Genomic DNA, 22,241 nt, shown 5'->3' with positions numbered 1-22,241 from the left:
TGCTGTATTCTGGCTGTGTCTCTCAGGAGCCATCTACATCTGGCTCCTGTCGGTCTGTACTTCTTTGCTTCATCCATCTTGTCTAATTGGGTGGCTGTATATGTATGGGCCACATGTGGGGCAGGCTCTGAATGGGTGTTCCTTCAGTCTCTGTTTTAATCTTTGCCTCTCTCTTCCATGCCAAGGGTATTCTTGTTCCACTTTTAAAGAAGGAGTGAAGCATTCACATTTTGATCATCCGTCTTGAGTTTCATTTGTTCTAGGTATCTAGGGTAATTCAAGCATTTGGGCTAATAGCCACTTATCAATGAGTGCATACCATGTATGTCTTTCTGTGATTGGGTTAGCTCACTCAGGATGATATTTTCCAGTTCCAACCATTTGCCTACGAATTTCATAAAGCCGTTGTTTTTGATAGCTGAGTAATATTCCATTGTGTAGATGTACCACATTTTCTGTATCCATTCCTCTGTTGAAGGGCATCTGGGTTCTTTCCAGCTTCTGGCTATTATAAATAAGGCTGCAATGAACATAGTGGAGCACGTATCTTTTTTATATGTTGGGGCATCTTTTGGGTATATACCCAAGAGAGGGATAGCTGGATCCTCAGGCAGTTCAATGTCCAATTTTCTGAGGATCCTCCAGACTGATTTCCAGAATGGTTTTACCAGTCTGCAATCCCACCAACAATGGAGGAGTGTTCCTCTTTCTCCACATCCTCGCCAGCATCTGTTGTCCCCTGAGTTTTTGATCTTAGCCATTCTCACTGGTGTGAGGTGAAATCTCAGGGTTGTTTTGATTTGCATTTCCCTTATGACTAACGATGTTGAACATTTCTTTAGGTGTTTCTCAGCCATTTGGCATTCCTCAGCTGTGAATTCTTTGTTTAGCTCTGAACCCCATTTTTTAATAGGGTTATTTGTTTCCCTGCGGTCTAACTTCTTGAGTTCTTTGTATATTTTGGATATAAGGCCTCTATCTGTTGTAGGATTGGTAAAGATCTTTTCCCAATCTGTTGGTTGCCGTTTTGTCCTAACCACAGTGTCCTTTGCCTTACAGAAGCTTTGCAGTTTTATGAGATCCCATTTGTCGATTCTTGATCTTAGAGTGTAAGCCATTGGTGTTTTGTTTAGGAAATTTTTTCCCGTGCCCATGTGTTCCAGATGCTTCCCTAGTTTTTCTTCTATTAGTTTGAGTGTGTCTGGTTTGATGTGGAGGTCCTTGATCCACTTGGACTTAAGCTTTGTACAGGGTGATAAGCATGGATCGATCTGCATTCTTCTACATGTTGACCTCCAGTTGAACCAGCACCATTTGCTGAAAATGCTATCTTTTTTCCATTGGATGGTTTTGGCTCCTTTGTCAAAAATCAAGTGACCATAGGTGTGTGGGTTCATTTCTGGGTCTTCAATTCTATTCCATTGGTCTATCTGTCTGTCTCTGTACCAATACCATGCAGTTTTTATCACTATTGCTCTGTAATACTGCTTGAGTTCGGGGATAGTGATTCCCCCTGAAGTCCTTTTATTGTTGAGGATAGCTTTAGCTATCCTGGGTTTTTTGTTATTCCAGATGAATTTGCAAATTGTTCTGTCTAACTCTTTGAAGAATTGGCTTGGTATTTTGATGGGGATTGCATTGAATCTGTAGATTGCTTTTGGTAAAATGGCCATTTTTACTATATTAATTCTGCCAATCCATGAGCATGGGAGATCTTTCCATCTTCTGAGGTCTTCATCAATTTCCTTCTTCAGTGTCTTGAAGTTCTTATTGTACAGATCTTTTACTTGCTTGGTTAAAGTCACACCGAGGTACTTTATATTATTTGGGTCTATTATGAAGGGTGTCGTTTCCCTAATTTCTTTCTCGGCTTGCTTCTCTTTTGTATAGAGGAAGGCAACTGATTTATTTGAGTTAATTTTATACCCAGCCACTTTGCTGAAGTTGTCTATCAGCTTTAGTAGTTCTCTGATGGAACGTTTGGGATCACTTAAATATACTATCATATCATCTGCAAATAGTGATATTTTGACTTCTTCTTTTCCGATCTGTATCCCCTTGACATCCTTTTGTTGTCTGATTGCTCTGGCTAGAACTTCAAGAACTATATTGAATAAGTAGGGAGAGAGTGGGCAGCCTTGTCTAGTCCCTGATTTTAGTGGGATTGCGTCAAGTTTCTCTCCATTTTGTTTAATGTTAGCAACTGGGTTGCTGTATATGGCTTTTACTATGTTCAGGTATGGGCCTTGAATTCCTATTCTTTCCAGGACTTTTATCATGAAGGGGTGTTGAATTTTGTCAAATGCTTTCTCAGCGTCTAATGAAATGATCATGTGGTTTTGTTCTTTCAGTTTGTTTATATAATGGATCACGTTGATGGTTTTCCGTATATTAAACCATCCCTGCATGCCTGGGATGAAGCCTACTTGGTCGTGGTGGATGATTGTTTTGATGTTCTCTTGGATTCGGTTTGCCAGAATTTTGTTGAGTATTTTTGCGTCGATATTCATAAGGGAAATTGGTCTGAAGTTCTCTCTCTTTGTTGTGTCTTTGTGTGGTTTAGGTATAAGAGTAATTGTGGCTTCGTAGAAGGTATTCGGTAGTGATCCATCTGTTTCAATTTTGTGGAATAGTTTGGATAATATTGGTATGAGGTCTTCTATGAAGGTTTGATAGAATTCTGCACTAAACCCGTCTGGACCTGGGCTCTTTTTGGTTGGGAGACCTTTAATGACTGCTTCTATTTCCTTAGGAGTTATGGGGTTGTTTAACTGGTTTATCTGTTCCTGATTTAACTTCGGTACCTGGTATCTGTCTAGGAAATTGTCCATTTCCTGAAGATTTTCAAGTTTTGTTGAATATAGGTTTTTATAGTAAGATCTGATGATTTTTTGAATTTCCTCTGAATCTGTAGTTATGTCTCCCTTTTCATTTCTGATTTTGTTAATTTGGACGCACTCTCTGTGTCCTCTCGTTAGTCTGGCTAAGGGTCTATCTATCTTGTTGATTTTCTCAAAGAACCAACTTTTGGTTCTGTTGATTCTTTCTATGGTCCTTTTTGTTTCTACTTGGTTGATTTCAGCTCTGAGTTTGATTATTTCCTGCCTTCTACTCCTCCTGGGTGTATTTGCTTCTTTTTGTTCTAGAGCTTTTAGGTGTGCTGTCAAGCTGCTGACATATGCTCTTTCCTGTTTCTTTCTGCAGGCACTCAGCACTATGAGTTTTCCTCTTAGCACAGCTTTCATTGTGTCCCATAAGTTTGGGTATGTTGTACCTTCATTTTCATTAAATTCTAAAAAGTTTTTAATTTCTTTCTTTATTTCTTCCTTGACCAGGTTATCATTGAGTAGAGCATTGTTCAATTTCCACGTATATGTGGGCATTCTTCCTTGATCGTTATTGAAGACCAGTTTTAGGCCGTGGTGGTCCGATAGCACGCATGGGATTATTTCTATCTTTCTGTACCTGTTGAGGCCCGTTTTTTGACCAATTATATGGTCAATTTTGGAGAAAGTACCATGAGGAGCTGAGAAGAAGGTATATCCTTTTGCTTTAGGATAGAATGTTCTATAAATATCCGTTAAGTCCATTTGGCTCATGACTTCTCTTAGTCTGTCTACATCTCTGTTTAATTTCTGTTTCCATGATCTGTCCATTGATGAGAGTGGGGTGTTGAAATCTCCCACTATTATTGTGTGAGGTGCAATGTGTGTTTTGAGCTTTAGTAAGGTTTCTTTTACATATGTAGGTGCCCTTGTATTTGTGGCATAGATATTTAGGATTGAGAGTTCATCTTGGTGGATTTTTCCTTTGATGAATATGAAGTGTCCTTCCTTATCTTTTTTGATGACTTTTAGTTGAAAATTGATTTTATTTGATATTAGAATGGCTACTCCAGCTTGCTTCTTCTGACCATTTGCTTGGAAAGTTGTTTTCCAGCCTTTCACTCTGAAGTAATGTCTGTCTTTGTCTCTGAGGTGTGTTTCCTGTAGGCAGCAGAATGCAGGGTCCTCGTTGCGTATCCAGTTTGTTAATCTATGTCTTTTTATTGGGGAGTTGAGGCCATTGATGTTGAGAGATATTAAGGAATAGTGATTATTGCTTCTCATTATATTCATATTTGGATGTGAGGTTATGTTTGTGTGCTTTTCTTCTCTTTGTTTTGTTGCCAAGACGATTAGTTTCTTGCTTCTTCTAGCGTATAGCTTGCCTCCTTATGTTGGGCTTTACCATTTATTATCCTTTGTAGTGCTGGATTTGTAGAAAGATATTGTGTAAATTTGGTTTTGTCATGGAATATCTTGGTTTCTCCATCTATGTTAATTGAGAGTTTTGCAGGATACAGTAACCTGGGCTGGCCTTTGTGTTCTCTTAGGGTCTGTATGACATCAGTCTAGGATCTTCTGGCCTTCATAGTTTCTGGCGAGAAGTCTGGTGTGATTCTGATAGGTCTCCCTTTATATGTTACTTGACCTTTTTCCCTTACTGCTTTTAATATTCTTTCTTTATTTTGTGCGTTTGGTGTTTTGACAATTATGTGACGGGAGGTGTTTCTTTTCTGGTCCAATCTATTTGGAGTTCTGTAGGCTTCTTGTATGCCTATGGGTATCTCTTTTTTTAGGTTAGGGAAGTTTTCTTCTATGATTTTGTTGAAGATATTTACTGGTCCTTTGAGCTGGGAGTCTTCACTCTCTTCTATACCTATTATCCTTAGGTTTGATCTTCTCATTGAGTCCTGGATTTCCTGTATGTTTTGGACCAGTAGCTTTTTCCGCTTTACATTATCTTTGACAGTTGAGTCAATGATTTCTATGGAATCTTCTGCTCCTGAGATTCTCTCTTCCATCTCTTGTATTCTGTTGGTGATGCTTGTATCTATGGCTCCTTGTCTCTTCCTTTGGTTTTCTATATCCAGGGTTGTTCCCATGTGTTCTTTCTTGATTGCTTCTATTTCCATTTTTAATTCCTTCAACTGTTTGATTGTGTTTTCCTGGAATTCTTTCAGGGATTTTTGCGATTCCTCTCTGTAGGCTTCTACTTGTTCTCTAAGGGAGTTCTTCACGTCTTTCTTGAAGTCCTCCAGCATCATGATCAAATATGATTTTGAAACTAGGTCTTGCTTTTCTGGTGTGTTTGGATATTCCATGTTTGTTTTGGTGGGAGAATTGGGCTCCGATTATGCCATGTAGTCTTGGTTTCTGCTGCTTGGGTTCCTGCGCTTGCCTCTCGCCATCAGATTATCTCTAGTGTTACTTTGTTCTGCTATTTCTGACAGTGGCTAGACTGTCCTATAAGCCTGTGTGTCAGGAGTGCTGTAGACCTGTTTTCCTCTCTTTCAGTCAGTTATGGGGACAGAGTGTTCTGCTTTCGGGCGTGTAGTTTTTCCTCTCTACAGGTCTTCAGCTGTTCCAGTGGGCCTGTGTCTTGAGTTCACCAGGCAGCTTTCTTGCAGCAGAAAAGTTGGTCTTACCTGTGGTCCCGAGGCTCAAGTTCGCTCGTGGGGTGCTGCCCACGGGCTCTCTGCGGTGGCAGCAACCAGGAAGACCTGTGCCGCCCCTTCTGGGAGCTTCAGTGCACCAGGGTTCCAGATGGTCTTTGGCTTTTTCCTCTGGCGTCTGAGATGTGTGCACAGAGAGCAGTCTCTTCTGGTTTCCCAGGCGTGTCTGCCTCTCTGAGGGTTTAGCTCTCCCTCCCACGGGATTTGGGTGCAGAGAACTGTTTATCCGGTCTGTTTCCTTCAGGTTCCGGAGGTGTCTCAGGCAAGGGTCCTGCCGCTCCTGGGCCCTCCCCCACAGGAGCCCAGAGGCCTTATACAGTTTCCTCTTGGGCCAGGGATGTGGGCAGGGGTGGGCAGTGTTGGTGGTCTCTTCCGCTCTGCAGCCTCAGGAGTGCCCACCTGACCAGGCGGTGAGGTCTCTTTTCCATGGTGTCTGGGAGCAGAGAGCTGCTGCGGGCTGGGATCCGCGGGTGTGGGACCTCCGGCAAACACAGGACGTGCCCGGTCCTAGATGAACTCTGCCTCTGTGTGTCCCGATCTCAACAGGCAGCTCTCTTGCAGCAGACAAGTTGGTCTTACCTGTGGTCCCGAGGCTCAAGTTTGCTCGTGGGGTGCTGCCCAAGGGCTCTCTGCGGCGGCAGCAACCAGGAAGACATGTTGAAATCTTATCCTGCTCTATTCTGTCCTTCCCAAGATGTGAACCACTCCGTTACCTGAACTATCTAGGTTGAATCAACTATCCACCTCATTAAGTGTCTACTGAATACTTAACTTGGTACAAAGACTTATTACTGTCTTTGGCTACAGGCATCTACCAGATCAAAGTTTAGAAATTGTACCACAGATAAACACAGGCTTTCCTGTGTTTACATTAATATTTAATTGAAGAGAACTAATTGCCCACAGTAACTATGTCTGCTATTCTTTCTTTATTCCCAGAATATTTCTCCTTATCCTGGGCATGCATACTTCACTCAGAATTTCCCCAGCATTGTTTACACGAAGTATATCTGCCTAAAGGCAAGTGGATAAAGCCAAGGACCATTCATGACTTCCATATAACTTGTTCGCAACTTCTAAAAGGCAGCTCTTCTGACTCCAAGCTTCTTTCCACTACTACTAACCAGGTAGTGGTCAAAGCTAAGCAATGTCTGGGAGCCAGGGATGCAAACCAACAAGAAAATTTAATTAATAGTATCCTTTTGTTTTCATGAAGAGGTCAAAATTAAATCAAAAGGAGTCAAAATCTATCTCCTGGTGCAAGTCAAGGATTCAAAGATACTGTATATGTATATCCTGCATTTAATTCTAATTTTGACAGTTCTGTACATCAGAATTGTCTTTTATTTATCGTCTTTTATTTGTTGGTAAACATTATTTGTGGGTCTTTATACTTATTCTCCAAAAAATGGCCCAAGCAGAAAATTAACTGGTCAATGAACATTTCAGATGCAAATAGGAAACTGGAGTTTCAGTGAGGTCATCATTACTGTCCCTCTCTGAAGACAACCTGTCCTTCCTGACAGTTCTTAGCAATTTCGCAGTGTGGAAAACTTCATTCTGAGTAAATTAACTGTAGACATTTTTCTTTCTATTCCGTGTTTAAATTTGGCTTTAGACATCAGAGTTGATGGCTTTCAACAAACCTGCAAGTGTCACATGTTTGTTTCCCAGAGACTCCCTTCCCTCTAGAATTCTAAGGAGAGATATTTCCAAGCCGTTGAGGCTGTCTGTGAATCATATCCCATGATTTACACTTACCATCTTCCAATCTAACCAGTGCCTCTGCGTACATAGTGATACTGGGTACATTTTCCAGTTAACTAGTTGTTTCTAGCTATGTAATTCACAATTCAGATTTGATTTTTAAGATATCACATCTACTTTACTTCGTAATGAATTTTGACTCTAAAATTCTTCCACTATTTTTGAATGTTTAATATGTTTAGATGTCAGTCAACTGCTACACTCATGTAACTGTGTTATGATCACATGTAATACACAGTGTATCATATGCTATATTATTATTCTAACATTTGACAGTGATTTCATGGTCCATCCTTTCTTTGTATTCACATCTTTTTTTTTTGTTTTGTTTTGTTTTTCTTTTCTTTTATTTTTTTTATTAACTTGAGTATTTCTTATATACATTTCGAGTGTTTTTCCCTTTCCCGGTTTCCGGGCAAACATCCCCCTAATCCCTCCTCCTCCCCTTCTTTATGGGTGTTCCCCTCCCCATCCTCCCCCATTGCCGCCCTCCCCCCAACAATCATGTTCACTGGGGATTCAGTCTTAGCAGGACCCAGGGCTTCCCCTTCCACTGGTGCTCTTACTAGGATATTCATTGCTACCTATGAGGTCAGAGTCCAGGGTCAGTCCATGTACAGTCTTTAGGTAGTGGCTTAGTCCCTGGAAGCTCTGGTTGCTTGGCATTGTTGTACATATGGGGTCTCGAGCCCCTTCAAGCTCTTCCAGTTCTTTCTCTGATTCCTTCAACGGGGGTCCTATTCTCAGTTCAGCCATTTGCTGCTGGCATTCGCCTCTGTGTTTGCTGTATTCTGGCTGTGTCTCTCAGGAGCGATCTACATCCGACTCCTGTCAGCCTGCACTTCTTTGCTTCATCCATCTTGTCTAATTGGATGGCTGTATCTGTATGGGCCACATGTGGGGCAGGCTCTGAATGGGTGTTCCTTCTGTGTCTGCTTTAATCTTTGCCTCTCTATTCCCTGCCAAGGGTATTCTTGTTCCCCTTTTAAAGAAGGAGTGAAGCATTCACATTTTGATCATCCGTCTTGAGTTTCATGTGTTCTAGGCATCTAGGGTAATTCAAGCATTTGGGCTAATAGCCACTTATCAATGAATGCATACCATGTGTGTTTTTCTGTGATTGGGTTGCCTCACTCAGGATGATATTTTCCAGTTCCAACCATTTGCCTACGAATTTCATAAAGCCGTTGTTTTTGATAGCTGAGTAATATTCCATTGTGTAGATGTACCACATTTTAGAGGAATGTATCCATTCCTCTAAGAAAACTTTTTGTTTAAGCTATGGCCCTCACCCTGTTTTTTTTTTTTAAATACCCAATCAGAGAACTTGCTTCTATTCAGTTTCTTCTCGAGCTTTTCCTAATAGTATATTTGTTAGGAAGTTCATTCAGACCATGTTAGAGAAGGTAGTGTGGCATTGACCCAGGAGTTGAATCAGGGCACTTTGTTTATTTCACTATCCTGAGTTTCAGAATTACAGATTTCACCTCTTCTTGAAGCTCCTTGCTGAGAAGTATATTGATTTGTGGCACATTGAAAGAATAGCTATTGAAATCTCTTCTGGCCTAAGAAAACACACACACACACACACACATCACACACATTACACACTCTTCCAGACCATATACTCTCCTCAAAGAAAGGGCTGACTATGGTCCTGAGCCCACATCTGAATTTCAGCTTTCACTACGGGGTTCAAATGGCACAATAATCATTGGGGTTTAGTGACACAGTGACCATTAATTTCATTTTGAAAGTTTAATAAAACTCTGCACGTGTATGTGCACAACATGTTCATGTGCGTGTTCCTATGTATGGAAGCCAGAGAACAGCACTGGTTGCCACTCATCAGGGGCTATCCAACAGGGTCACTTCCTGCTACAGAACTCACAAAATCGGCTGCACCAGGCATCTACCTGTCCCTGTCTTCTCAGGTCTGGGATTATGAAAAGCGTCACTACTCCCAGCTTCTCTACATTGATTCTCTGGTCTTCTGCTTGTCCAGCAAGCATTTTACCCACTAAGCTTTTGCCCAACCCATAGGAAACCTTCCTTCTTCCTACAATTATGTCTATGTGATTGAAAATGTTATAAGTAGCAGAATTCAACAGCATGTGTTCTGTAGTAGAGTATCTATGAAGCCATTAAAATTTCTGTACATATGTGATCCCATAAAGTTGCCAAACATTCATAACTGTAAACTCTACCATGGGGATTATTGAGTTTAGTCTGAGTGACAGACCTTCTTATTTAATGCTCTGGGGGAGATTTGCAGAAAACTGTTCCTGTGCACTTGTTTTCTGAAGAGCAGAGAAAAAGAAACCAACTGATCATTCCCTGTAATGAAGAAAGCTCAGCTTAGAGATGGTTTTAGTAACTAGAAAATTAACTGTGAAATACTCTAGACTCTGAGTGGGAGGGGGAAGAGAAAGAAAGGGCTTCAGCAAATCCCTTGCTGAATACTGCATTTGTTTACTTTTAATAGTCCATGGATAAAGAGGTTAAGTACCAGCCAATACTTATGAAGATTAGAGAGAAATAGCATCTTCTTTCTTTTTGAATAGATAAGTATTTTATTATTTCTTTTGCTCATTATGAGAATAAATCTTTGTCGGGCAGGATGGATAGAGTTCAAATCCCAGCTTCCACAATTGCCCACCTTACTGGCTTGGGAAACCATTTTAATTTTCAGCGTAGTTTAAAGAATGGAGATTGGGTCAGTACCAACATCCTTACAAGACTTCAAAGAAAAATTATTGTAAGACCCTTGTACAGGGCTGAGTATTTAGCTCGGTGGGTAGGAGGATTTCCTAGCAACCACAAAGACCTGGGTTCCGTCTCCAATCATGTATAAGCCCAATTCAGTAATACAAGCCTGAAATTTCAGCACCATAAAGATCAAGGCTGGAGGATCCAGAATTCAAGGTCATCTTCACCTCCATAATAAGTTCAAAGCTACACAGACATGCATAGAGCTAATCTGGTGGTAACATTTCCTCAGCTGAGGTCCCCTTCTCCCAAGTATCATCTGTATCAAGTTTATAGAAACTAACCAGTATAGTCTACTACTCCAAGGTAAACAAAAAGACAAAAATGAAAACTCTAAAACTTTGCAACATAAAGAGAACTATGCATTGATAATTTGGCCAAAATTACTAGGTTAATCCCATTGCAAGGTCTTACTTTCTGTGCCATATATAATGTTAAACAAAAGTAAATTATGAAAAAGCTGTTCCTGCCCATGCTAAAGTCTAAGCTAAATTGGTTTAGTTTCCAAAAGTATGGAATCTTCTAATATAGACACCCATCCAAGGTAACCAGATGGACCCCATCCATAACATGGCTTGGATTAGCACCAGAGTAACTTTTCCCCATTGTAGAAATACATGAAACCACATAGTCTTCCCAAGCACATGAAGGATTAGTATGGATGAAGTAATCGCATTACACTTGCTGATCTTTCCCCAGTACATTTATCTCCACTGCCCTTGTTAGCTAGCTCAGCCAGTTCTGGAGGGCAGCCTGCTCTAGTGTTTAAAACCCAAGTAAATGAACAAATGACCTGTTAAGGAGACTTGATCAACTCAGAGTACACTCCTCATCTTTCCTCATTCAGTTGCTCTCTACTTCATGCGATTCTCTCCCTAACTTCTGCTCTAAGCCATCAGGAAAACTTGCTTAGTCTATATTTACCAAAAGCTTTCCAGCTACATTGTGTAGGTGTTTTGTTCCTAAGGGCACCCAAAGTCTTGTAAGAGAAACTTTATAAAAATGAGAACTTTACAGAAGAAAGAATTATGCATACTCAGTCTTTACCTAACGCAGACAAATTGTCCTGAATAGACTCCTACATGCCTTTGATTCTCAACCTCATGCTGTAATGTGCACACACACACACACACACACACACACACACACACACTACATACTCACACACACAAATAAAATTGTAATTTTGTTTAATATTAATAGCAATTGTCAACAGAATTCAGTAATTTTGGAAATAGGTGTTTTGGCTGAGCAGACATATTTTTGGGATGCGATGAGAAAACATAAGGGGAAGTTGCAGAATTGGACGTCTTGGATCCATATCAGTTAAGGCAATGAATAAATTAATTTTCCATCAGTGGTTTGTCCGGAACAGAGTTTTCATTCTCCAGAGTGGATGGATCAATTTTTGAGAACAATAGGTCAACCTATACTTTTAAAATGACAGTTTGAAAAATATATTAAAATGGTTTGACAAGAACGCAGATGGATGTGGTTTGTAAAGATGAATATTTGACTATAGAGTAAGGAATGGTAGAATGATAAAGAATGAAGAAATCAGAATTGGGACATGGATGTCCACTCAGAACTATCTGTAGCAATGCCACTATGAGAGCTTCCAGGGACCAAACCCCCAACCCTAGAATTCACATGAATGAACCCATGGCTCCAGCCGCATACATAGCAGAGGATGTCATTGTCTGGCATCAATGGGAGGAGAAGCCCTTTGTCCTGTGAAGGCTTGTTTCCCCAGTGTAGGGGAATGCTAGGCTGTTGAGGTTGAAGTGGGAGCATCCTCATAAAAACAGGGGGAGGGAATGTGAGGGAAGGCTGGGGAAAGGGATAACATTTGAAATGTAAATTTGTAAACTATATATATATATATATAGATAGATAGATAGATAGATAGATAGATATATTATGTATATATGTATATATACCAAAAAATTAAAGGAACTTTAATAAAATTAAAGAAAAGTTTAAAAAATAAAAGAGATAAATACTCCAACAAAACACACACCCAGAATAATCAGTTCTGTCTTAGTATGTTCCTCAGGAGAATTGGGTCAGCTATGGTATAAAACCCTCAAATTATTAGCCAAAATAAATATTTCATTCTTTGATGTTTTTCTCCAGATGTCTCATCACATTGATTAACATTCTTATGTAAATCAGAGATATGCCTCCTTATCTTCCTATATTAAGAGCAAAATTACAAATATCTCATCAATATTTTCCCATGGGCTTTAGAGGCTAATAACCATCATTTCCATGTTGCTCCAGGCAACAATAAGCAATATTATCATTATTCAACAACTTTAAAGAACCTACTCTATGCCTTCTAGTATAGATAAAGTTGAGGCTATAAATGAGATAAATTCAGTCTTTCCTCTCACAAAGGGCTGAGACTCAAATACCTCTATAGATATGTTCTTTTGAGCCTTTTCTATGGAAATGATTTTCCAGCAATTAGAAAAGGAAAAACAAAACTGAATGGTGCCTGGATATGTCTTCCTTTTCCCCTGCTTCTAATAGTAGAAAATGGATAGAAACTATTTATCAGGGTCTTATTCAAGTATGTAAAATGGCATTTTTATGAGAATAATAAGTACTTTTATCTTTAGGTTTGGCTCAGCAGGCGGCCTAGCTTTCACCTTACTGAGCCATTTCTAAGACCCAAGGTAATTGATGAGTTTCTAGTAAAGCCAAGCTAAAGTGCTTACAACTTCCTAGATAAATGCAAGCCGTGGTCCTAGACTAATTGTAGGAACATTGTCTGAGGCTCTTGTAAGGAATCTAGAAACAATGGAGTACAAGATACTGAAGATAAATTACCCATGATTATACATCCCTTACACAAAATGCTGGAGAGTAAAATCACAGGGTATAGACCAAAGAAAGGAAAGAAGAAAAATGGCACAATGAAGGGGAGAGGAGGAAAAGAGGAGGATGATGGAGGAGGGAAAAAGGAAGAGAGGTAGGAGAGAGCAAAGTGGGGGAGAGGAAGGGGTGGGGTGGAGCAGGAGGGAAGAGGAAAGGGGGAGAGTATTTTTGCCTGTACTTTTACCTGGCTTTCTGACTATTGTTGCTTGATAAAAATTTAATATTGCTTCCAACGTGGCAGGTTTCAACATTTCTTCTCAATTTGAACTCTTTTATAGTGTTCATAGGTACACATTCTCTTTGTGTGACTCTACACACAGATTTACTCCAAAATGTACAAATATAATAAAGACTCTAAAATGTAGTGTGACAATGTACTTGATGGGTGTTTACATTTAAACATGTATGCCCTTTCGGTCCAGAACATTTATACATTATAGAATTGCCTAGTGCATGGAGAGATTTACACAGTGTTGAAAGAAATGGTTATTTTTCCAAGGTGAAATGTCCAACCATTAGTTTGACAACCTATGTTTTGAATGTCATGTGAGTTCCATTTTAAATTAATGGCCATTTTCTAAAAGGGCATGTTTTTAAAAACAAAAGATACTTGCTATACTTAGGAAACTGATGCTATTTAGAACTGTGTTGCCAATCAAAACTTTAAATATTCAAAAATATTATTCTGGCACTTTGCCTAAGCAGGTTGTAAGGTCAACCAGATAGCTACACAGACTCAGACACTGCCCAGATGCACAGGACAATATAGTTTCTCTTCTTTCTTTTTCCCTTTCAAGGTCATCATGTGTTATCAAAACATCAGCTAATAAATTCACAAGACAAAAAATGGTCTAGAATGAATTTTTCATCTCCTAGGAAGCAATAGAAGGAACAAAATATTTCCAGACAATAAAGACTCAGCTTTTTGTGTTTGTGTGTGCCTGTCTGTGGTATGTAGAGCATGTTATCTTACAAAAATCAGTTTCTCCATCTAAGTTTCTACAAGCTCAAATTTATTGGTAATATTTAAATTTTGATCATACCTTGAATCTGGTCTCTAACTTGATTGCCTGGACACCCTGCCTCTGTCAGTCACTCATATCATCTGGAAGAGAATAAGGAAGATTAGAGTACTTTTATCCATTTTAGTAATTTTTCAGGCAAAGATTAATAAAGGAACATAGTTATTATCCTTAAAATAAGAAGAAATTTAAGATAACCTGCCTAATCTAAAAACATTCATATTTTGAAAGACTCATATTAGGAAGGAGGGAGCCAAGCACCACAATCTTTTCTACATCCCATGGGTGGGAAAGATGGGAAATAAATGTTTCATTCAAAGGAATATCCTCCCAGGACTGGTGTTAATTTTGCCTGTTCTATGTGCCCAGAATCTTCTCATGTTGTTTCTATCACGCCAATTCATATTTCATCCTTTTTGGATATAGGACAGCATCCTCACTAATGAATGTTCTGTACCCCGGTAGACTGATTTCTTTTGTTTCCACATTGTTAGTTCATTGATTGAGAAAGGGTCTCTCTATGAAATCCAGACTGGAGCTCAAACTCAGGATTGCCCTGACTCGGTCCCCTGACTACAGGCACTAGCCCCATGCCTTGCTGTCTTTTAGTTTGAAAGACCTCTGATTTAAAGGGATTGCTTGTATAGAGCTTTGTCTCAGTATGTATTTCTTTAAATCTGGTCCTTACTACTTCCAAATATGGCTATATTTTGAGGCACAGTCTTTACAGAAATAATTAATTAAATGGGGTCAACTGAGTATTTCAATCTAAGGGTTTTGCTACAAAAATACACTGGAACAGAAGCATTTCCCCAGAGAAGATAGAAGTTCCAGAGAATGCATGGCCACCTGTTAGACCAAAGAAGTGGCCCTCAAGAGGAATCATCCTTTGTGACTCCTTTATAGTAAGCTTGTCAAACTCTGAACAGTGAGGTGGTGGACATTTTTGCGAGTTGCCCAGACTGTGGCATTTGCCACGGCAGCCTCAATAGCTAAGAAAGCTGTTATGAGCTGGTCCCCACCATGACCTCTCTACTCTGTTACTGTGAAGGCTTTCATTACTCTGGGTCAGATAAACAACCTGTAGGTTTTATAAACCTTGCACAGCTGAGGGAATATACCCAGATGTTGGAAGTCAGATTTCTTCCTCCAGAACATGGAAAAGAAAGAGGCTCAGGAAGGGACAATAACAAAAGGAAACTTGTCCCCGCCAGCGGGGACCCAGTTATTCAGGGTCCCGAAGAGGCTTTCTACCTGTGGGCCAAAATGGGGGTGAAGAGAAGAAGGAGACCAAGCAAAAGTTCTGTTGTCAAGGTCTCGTTTATTGGGATGAACATTGCAGCTTTTAAGGCTTTCAGGTAGGGGGAGTGACCTTTGTGAAATATGAAGGAGGGGGAGATGAGGGTATAGGCAGTGATAGCTGGAGGCAAAGAAGTCAGGCGATGAGGTCAGGTGGTGGAGACACTGGGTGTTGACTGAGGAGATAACTGGTATCTGCTGAGGGAAGGTATCTGCTGAAGGGAGCTGAGGCATCCCTTGAATGTTATACTCCTGTGCCGTAAATTCATGGGAGAGGCTTTATCCAACAATCTTAAGATTTATGGCAGTCATCTTCGGGGTGAGTCTCTGTGGCCAAACAGCCCAGAGTCACTTTGAACCATGCAGTCAAAAAGCGGCTAGGCCCAAATCCAATATGGCTCCGTGCATCTCCCCCATTTTTCTTTAAAAAAAAAAAAAAAAAAAAAAAAAACCATTAGGTGGAAGTAGTGGTCTGAGAGAGATCAGACATGCCTCACAGAGTGCCCAGCTCGGCCATGGCAAGCCACTCTTGCAGTTAGGACTGCACCCCAATGGCTAGGAATGAACTTATGCTGTAACATACCGTTCTGGGCTATACGTGTGTGTTATTGGGGGAGAAACTGGGCAGAGGAGCATTTGACCGGCCCGCACGTTTAAACGGGGTGTAGCCACCTCTGTCTTAGGATCGACCTCTCAAACCCCAGCCTTATCTGTCATAGGATCACCTTGTCGCCCCCAAGGTTCCTGTCTTAGATTGGTCAAGGGTCAGAGGAAGTTGCCCGTCCCTGAGGATAGCTACATCAGGTCATCTTCTCATTCCTCTCACTTGAGCCCAGGGGCGAAAGAGCAAGGGCCAGATGGCATTAATATAAGAGATTGTGGAAATTGAGCCTCTCCTGATAAGTTGTAGGCACCTCATCTGGTTCTCCTCAGCTGTTATGGCCATACCACCAAGGGCCTAGTCAAGCCTCTCCTGTAATAAAATTTAGAATTCCCAATTGTTAGCAACTACTCCAGAAAGTTCACCCACTGTGCTTGCTTAACAATAGATTGGGGGAGGGTAGCTCCAGACACAATGGCTGCAGCAGTAATGGCTGCTACAATAGCAGCGAAAATGCCAAGGTCTTTCCCAGGACAGTTCAGGATCGGTCATTCTTCTCTGGAACAACCAGCAGGCAATGGAACCATGTCTGAGATCTGCAAAACCAGGGCAGAGTTCCCTAGTCCACAGCAGCTTCCACCAAGCAACAGTGCACAGAGGGTCGGAGCGCAGGCCGTGGTGGGACGGGACACAATGACTGCAGCAACGCCAGAATTTCTGTGATGACAAAAGATGAGTGGGAATCCTCCATATTCCTCCAAGGACACAGGAATGACTCCAGGGACCCGAACCAGGAGAGCTGAATCTTCATGCTCCCAGGATCAGCATGGCTCACCAGCCACTCGGGCAGCTGGCACACTCCTGTAGCATCCTGTAGAAAAAACACAAAGATTCCCTCTTCCCCATATAAAATATCTGAACAGGATCATGCCAATATGTGGATCTTTCTATTTCACCTTGGCAGAAGTATGCCTAGTTGTAGGGTGCCATAAACTCAGAGTGTTCCTTGGCATCCAAATTTTAAAATTGAAATAAAAGGAGCATATTTTAGCATACAGGGATAACTCCCCTTTTTATTTATTAAAATATTGTTAAAATATTATTTATTAAGATAAGTCCTTAAGGATTAAATTGAGGACACTGAGCACTTGTATTTATAAATTTACTTTTATACCAAATTATTGTCTCCAGCATTACTGTTTTGGATATATAAAGAATGAGATTTTTTTACTAACTGTTCCTATGTAAGGCCTATAATCTGTCTGGTATCATTGTCCTCCCTTGCTAAGTGGTCTAGGCAATCTAATTTGAGTTCTTAAATGGCCTATAAAGGAACAGTACTTAGTGCTCTTAACCACTGAGCCATCTCTCCAGCCCCTCACCAGCTTTATTTACCTAAACATAAGCATTAATTAGAGATGCCAAATCCTATAAATATTGTCCAGATTTAGTCGCACTAGAAATCCCTGAGCCGGTAGGGTGAGGCTGGGAGTTGAAAGTAAGCAAATGGAGTCTTCCTCTTTTCAAGAGGGTGTGTTATCAACTCCATTACCATTTTCAAAGAGCTGGGTCTATGGTTTTGTTTAGTTGTCTGAGCCAGAGCACTGAAAGGACAGTGAGTTGTCAGACAATTTACACTGAAATCACTCACTGATTTCATGTAGAAAACTTGCCTTTAATAAAGCATTAAGTAATTGAAATCAATTGTAAACCACAAGCAGCACATTGGCTATCAGTATATGAATTGAAAGCTTGTTTTTTTTTAACATTATAAAAACAGTGGCTAAAGCCAGGAATTTAATAATCTGTGCTGAAGCAGCAGAAACTCAAGAGAATAAACAAGTGATCCAATCATACATGTAGCCTTTTCATTAGATGAACCACCTATAAATACAGTAAGCGCATTTTCTATGGGTTGTATGCACAAATTTACAGTAAATACAAAAGCATGCAAGGAGTAAAATTATCAATTTTGCCTGAAATTTTGTATATGTAATAGGCCAAATATCAGTATTTTGTAATAACCAATTAACTGTTGTTTGGCTTTTTAAAATACTTCCATGACTCTAGCCTACAATTCTGTATTAACACAACTGAAGCTTTATCTCCAATGAGGATAACAAACAAAGACCTAAGTCCTCTGGTAAGGTGAGGTACTTAGCCAACTAACATATCCTTAGTAGCTTAAAATTAGTTTTAAATACTCTTTTCTGGAATAGTCTAACAGCTACTCCCCAAATATTAAAGCTCATTTAGAGAGCAAAAGTTTGTAGTAAAAATTTCTATATACACTTAAAGATTTAAAGTTCTAACTTCTTACATTGAAGAAGCGACAAAATTACATAATATAAGGCTATTAGCCATTCTTTAGTAAAAATTTTAATGATATCACTTTATGGGCTCTCTAAAATTATAAGCAAGCTCACGAAATGAAAACTCACAATCGCCAGGACGTAAACAAATTGTATAAAAATAATCCTCTAAATCTATCTTGAAACGGCAGTTGGAGTAAGCAAACAAGCTGTAATGCTCTCACAAGTTCTAAAACCTCATCAATCCTTCGTAAATCTTGTAACAATCTCTACCTGTTTGATTTTTTCTTAATTGCAAATAAGTTTGAGTTAGTCAATGTAACACTGACAATCTTTAATCACAATCTTTAAGATCTCTTTGTAACACCAAAGCACAGCGACAACTTTGGAAAGTCACCTGAATATTGAGTATGTGACTAGGCAGCTGTTCTTGGGGCAGTGGAATTAGCATCAAAATACAGTAACTTTAGGGCAAACCACAACTTTGGCTATGACTGCCAATTCCTACATGTGAACGCACGATGGTGCGGTCTCCAATACCTCAACAAAGAGACACTGCCCTAAAATCTTTTAGAAGCCTGGTTTTTAGAATAAGAATTCCATAAAAATATTACCTCAATTTGGACCTGTTTCCCTAGGTTGGCTCATATCCAAATTACAGTTTTAAGCCAACTTTCTGTTACCAATGTTACACCTTTTAAGCTGTGAAGCTCCTGGTGTCTTTAGGATCAGCTAGTATAAACATTTAGCCAGCCCCTGGGGAGCTTGTCCAGCAGACTTAGGCTTCTAGCTACAGATGTAGGCTCCAAAAGCCAATTGAAACTGTTTTTTATGCATTGTTCCCTTCTTGAAACGAGTTAAAACCAAGTCAAGGTGTGAACGACTGGCAGATAAAGTTTTTATCATTTTTTCTTTTGAACACGAAACATAAAACATTTAAACAACGAGAAACAAAGACCACAGACATAAACTGACAGACATGGATAGCTTGGTGCACCAAGGACACACAATAGACATAGAGGGAAAAAACTAGATGGTGTCCCACGATAGGGACCCACATATCCTACCTATGGAACCCAGAACTAGAAATAAGCATTTCTCCAATAGGAGCCAGCAGAGAGGCAGGACGTCTCCTGCTTTCCCTCTATTCCTAAGAGAGCTCTGAAAAGGTTTTTCTCTTTCTCCAAAGCATCCGTGGAGAGTCCGGGAGGACTGTTTTTTCCCAAACCCATTCTCTCTCATGTCTAGGGTGTAAACTATCTCTAGTCAGGATCCAAAGACTAAAATATAACTCTAAAAGAACGCATATGCAAAAACACTTTACCATTACCTTGTCCCTTTTTATTACAAGTTTTACTTAAGCTAGCCCCACACTGCTTAAAATTAACCAGGGACACCTTTCATCAATAAAACAAAAAAACTTGATTAAATCCTTTTTCTTAACTCTTAATCCTCTCTCCCTGAGTGAGCGCTTGATCTCTCCTATGAAACAAGCCTCCTAAATCCATACCTTCCCCATGGCAATTAGACGACAATTATTCGACCGGTCCTTACCTCCTTCTCCAGCGACGCACGAGCGATGCGGCCTGAAGAGTCCTTGATTCCCACTGCAGCTCTCTTATCTCCATCGTCCTGTAGTCGGCCTTGCTTCGGGGTCCCTGTGTTCGGGCGCCACTTGTCCCCGCCAGCGGGGACCCAGTTATTCAGGGTCCCGAAGAGGCTTTCTACCTGTGGGCCAAAATGGGGGTGAAGAGAAGAAGGAGACCAAGCAAAAGTTCTGTTGTCAAGGTCTCGTTTATTGGGATGAACATTGCAGCTTTTAAGGCTTTCAGGTAGGGGGAGTGACCTTTGTGAAATATGAAGGAGGGGGAGATGAGGGTATAGGCAGTGATAGCTGGAGGCAAAGAAGTCAGGCGATGAGGTCAGGTGGTGGAGACACTGGGTGTTGACTGAGGAGATAACTGGTATCTGCTGAGGGAAGGTATCTGCTGAAGGGAGCTGAGGCATCCCTTGAATGTTATACTCCTGTGCCGTAAATTCATGGGAGAGGCTTTATCCAACAATCTTAAGATTTATGGCAGTCATCTTCGGGGTGAGTCTCTGTGGCCAAACAGCCCAGAGTCACTTTGAACCATGCAGTCAAAAAGCGGCTAGGCCCAAATCCAATATGGCTCCGTGCAGAAACTGAGCCAGATTCTGGGTCAGGGCGACTTGAATAATCAGCCAGATGCTTTTGGCACAAACACATAAAGTAACACAGGAAACACAGTTCAAAAAAAATGCTGTCCCCCTATGATGAGTACTGTAGCTTCATAAAACAACAGACTTATCATCTAGTCTTCTTTCAGAGAGGAAGAATTTGAACTCCATTTATGTATTAACACAAGAAACCTTCTTTTTCCTTCTTTAGGTAATTTTATTGTTTGACAGACTGATTCACAGAATGGGTTTTCACTCACAATTCCACCCTCCTCCTTCCTCTCTCTTCCACTTGAGTTCTATCAACAAGTCCCTACTATGGTGTGTCTATTTTTTCGGGGACCTTCTGAATAATTAGTTTTTCCACTCGGGTATGAGGAGGAAGTTATTTACTGCAATAAGAGTGATTTGTCACCAGGTATACCACTAAAGAAAATAACACTCCTGCCTCCAACAACTGTAACTACCGAGAGTTCCCCAAGAAGAATGGGAGAAGGCAAACAATTGGGGATGTGTATCCTGATAGTTTATCTCTCTGAGTGGATTAGGAGCTATCCTGTTCTGGTGCTAGCATGGCTTTCTCTTCTGAACTGATGATAATCAACCTTCCACAGTGATAAATACAAGTTTTAATTTGCACCTCTTTTCCTAAGGAATTGAAACAATAGGCTGTTTTTTTCTTTCTTTCAATGTTTACCGAACTTTCCATGTTTCCTCATTGCCTTGAAAACCAGAGGCTCAAAGTAATAAGACTGAACCAGGAAACAATTTGAATTGCTTACCATTAAAAGTGCCCCGATGGCCAGTGACGGATGAGTTCTATGATGTTACACCTTTCCTTGGAGGTTATTCATTCTTTTTGCGTGGTTTCCTTGAGTTCATGAAATACAAGTGAAGAAGAGTGACCTCATCAGCAGATAGGAACTTGTTGATGTCCACAAAATGCTGATGAGCGGCTACTGCTTTGGATACTTCCTGCTGATGAACGAAGAGAGCCATAAATAGACCTTCTTGGCAATTGGCAATGTGTCTGAACACATGCAATCGCTTCCTTCCACTGCAGAAAAGGAAATGTCTAGAGGAGTTGCTGCACAGAGATAAGGCGTTCTGAGGCTTTGTGGGAGAAAAGGAGGGTTCTGAATGGATGAAAAAAAAATGAGTAGAATCAACCTGACCCAAGACTAATGAGCCCTGGCAAATAATAGCTCTCCACAGGGCAATACCCAACAAGATTCCACAGCTGGCTTGTACCAAGACATGCTTCTGCATGCACATAATCTTGTGTCCTATCACTGCCCTTTCCAAGGCTGGTTAATTCAACAACTCTTTATTCAAGAGCCGCTGTGGGACCTCTTTTAGAGAGAGCTGTGACAGTGAGGCAGAAAGACAAAATTCTCTACCATTACAAACTATTAGCATACAAAAACAGTGTAGTTTTAGGAAATAATACATTATTTTTGAGTTTCCCAAACTTTATTAAGATGAAAAACTAAGATTTGAACTGTGGTTTGAACTCAAAATATATCTGGTCAAAATGAGAATATACCATTAAGTTGTAGCATAGGTACCATTACAAGAGGTCATTGAACATTATTCTACCCTATGGTCAAGCTTGATTTCATCAGACCTATTGAGAGCCCCAAGTGGAGAGCGTCGTTATTTTTTATTTCTGGACAGTGTGTGGAGCAAATGAAATTACTGAAAATGTTGTAGCCACATTGTCACTGAGATGCAACAAAGATGATCTTGGTGTTACGTAAATCCATGATAATCTGAGACTGGGAGCTAAATTCTTGCTCAAGCTACACTTGAATCTTGTCCTATCCCAAAACATGCTTGTTGTGCAAGCAAAATTCCATGAATTACTTAGCAATCATGTAGAGATTTGGAAA

At 40.3% G+C, this 22,241-nt stretch overlaps 1 long non-coding RNA gene across 4 annotated transcripts in view; it reads right to left on the bottom strand.

The window, feature by feature from the left end:
* Positions 1–21,348, bottom strand: part of LOC102554523 (uncharacterized) — a 74,300-nt gene extending 52,952 nt beyond the window's left edge. For 2 of the 4 annotated variants that reach the window (XR_010059497.1, XR_596840.3), the window contains exons 1-2: positions 21,132–21,341; positions 13,960–14,021 (exon numbers count right to left, since the gene is read on the bottom strand). This is a non-coding gene — a long non-coding RNA (uncharacterized LOC102554523). Of the gene's footprint in view, positions 1–13,959; positions 14,022–21,131 lie in introns of all 4 variants that reach the window. The other 2 variants (XR_010059496.1, XR_010059498.1) reach the window with 2 other exon arrangements.
* Between the last annotated feature and the right edge of the window lie 893 nt (positions 21,349–22,241).

The sequence above is a fragment of the Rattus norvegicus genome, chromosome 17, assembly GCF_036323735.1.
Source record: "Rattus norvegicus strain BN/NHsdMcwi chromosome 17, GRCr8, whole genome shotgun sequence".
NCBI classification, from domain to species: Eukaryota; Metazoa; Chordata; class Mammalia; order Rodentia; family Muridae; genus Rattus; species Rattus norvegicus.
The sequence above is the reverse complement of the archived record's forward strand: the minus strand, read 5'-3'. Positions and strand labels throughout refer to the sequence as shown.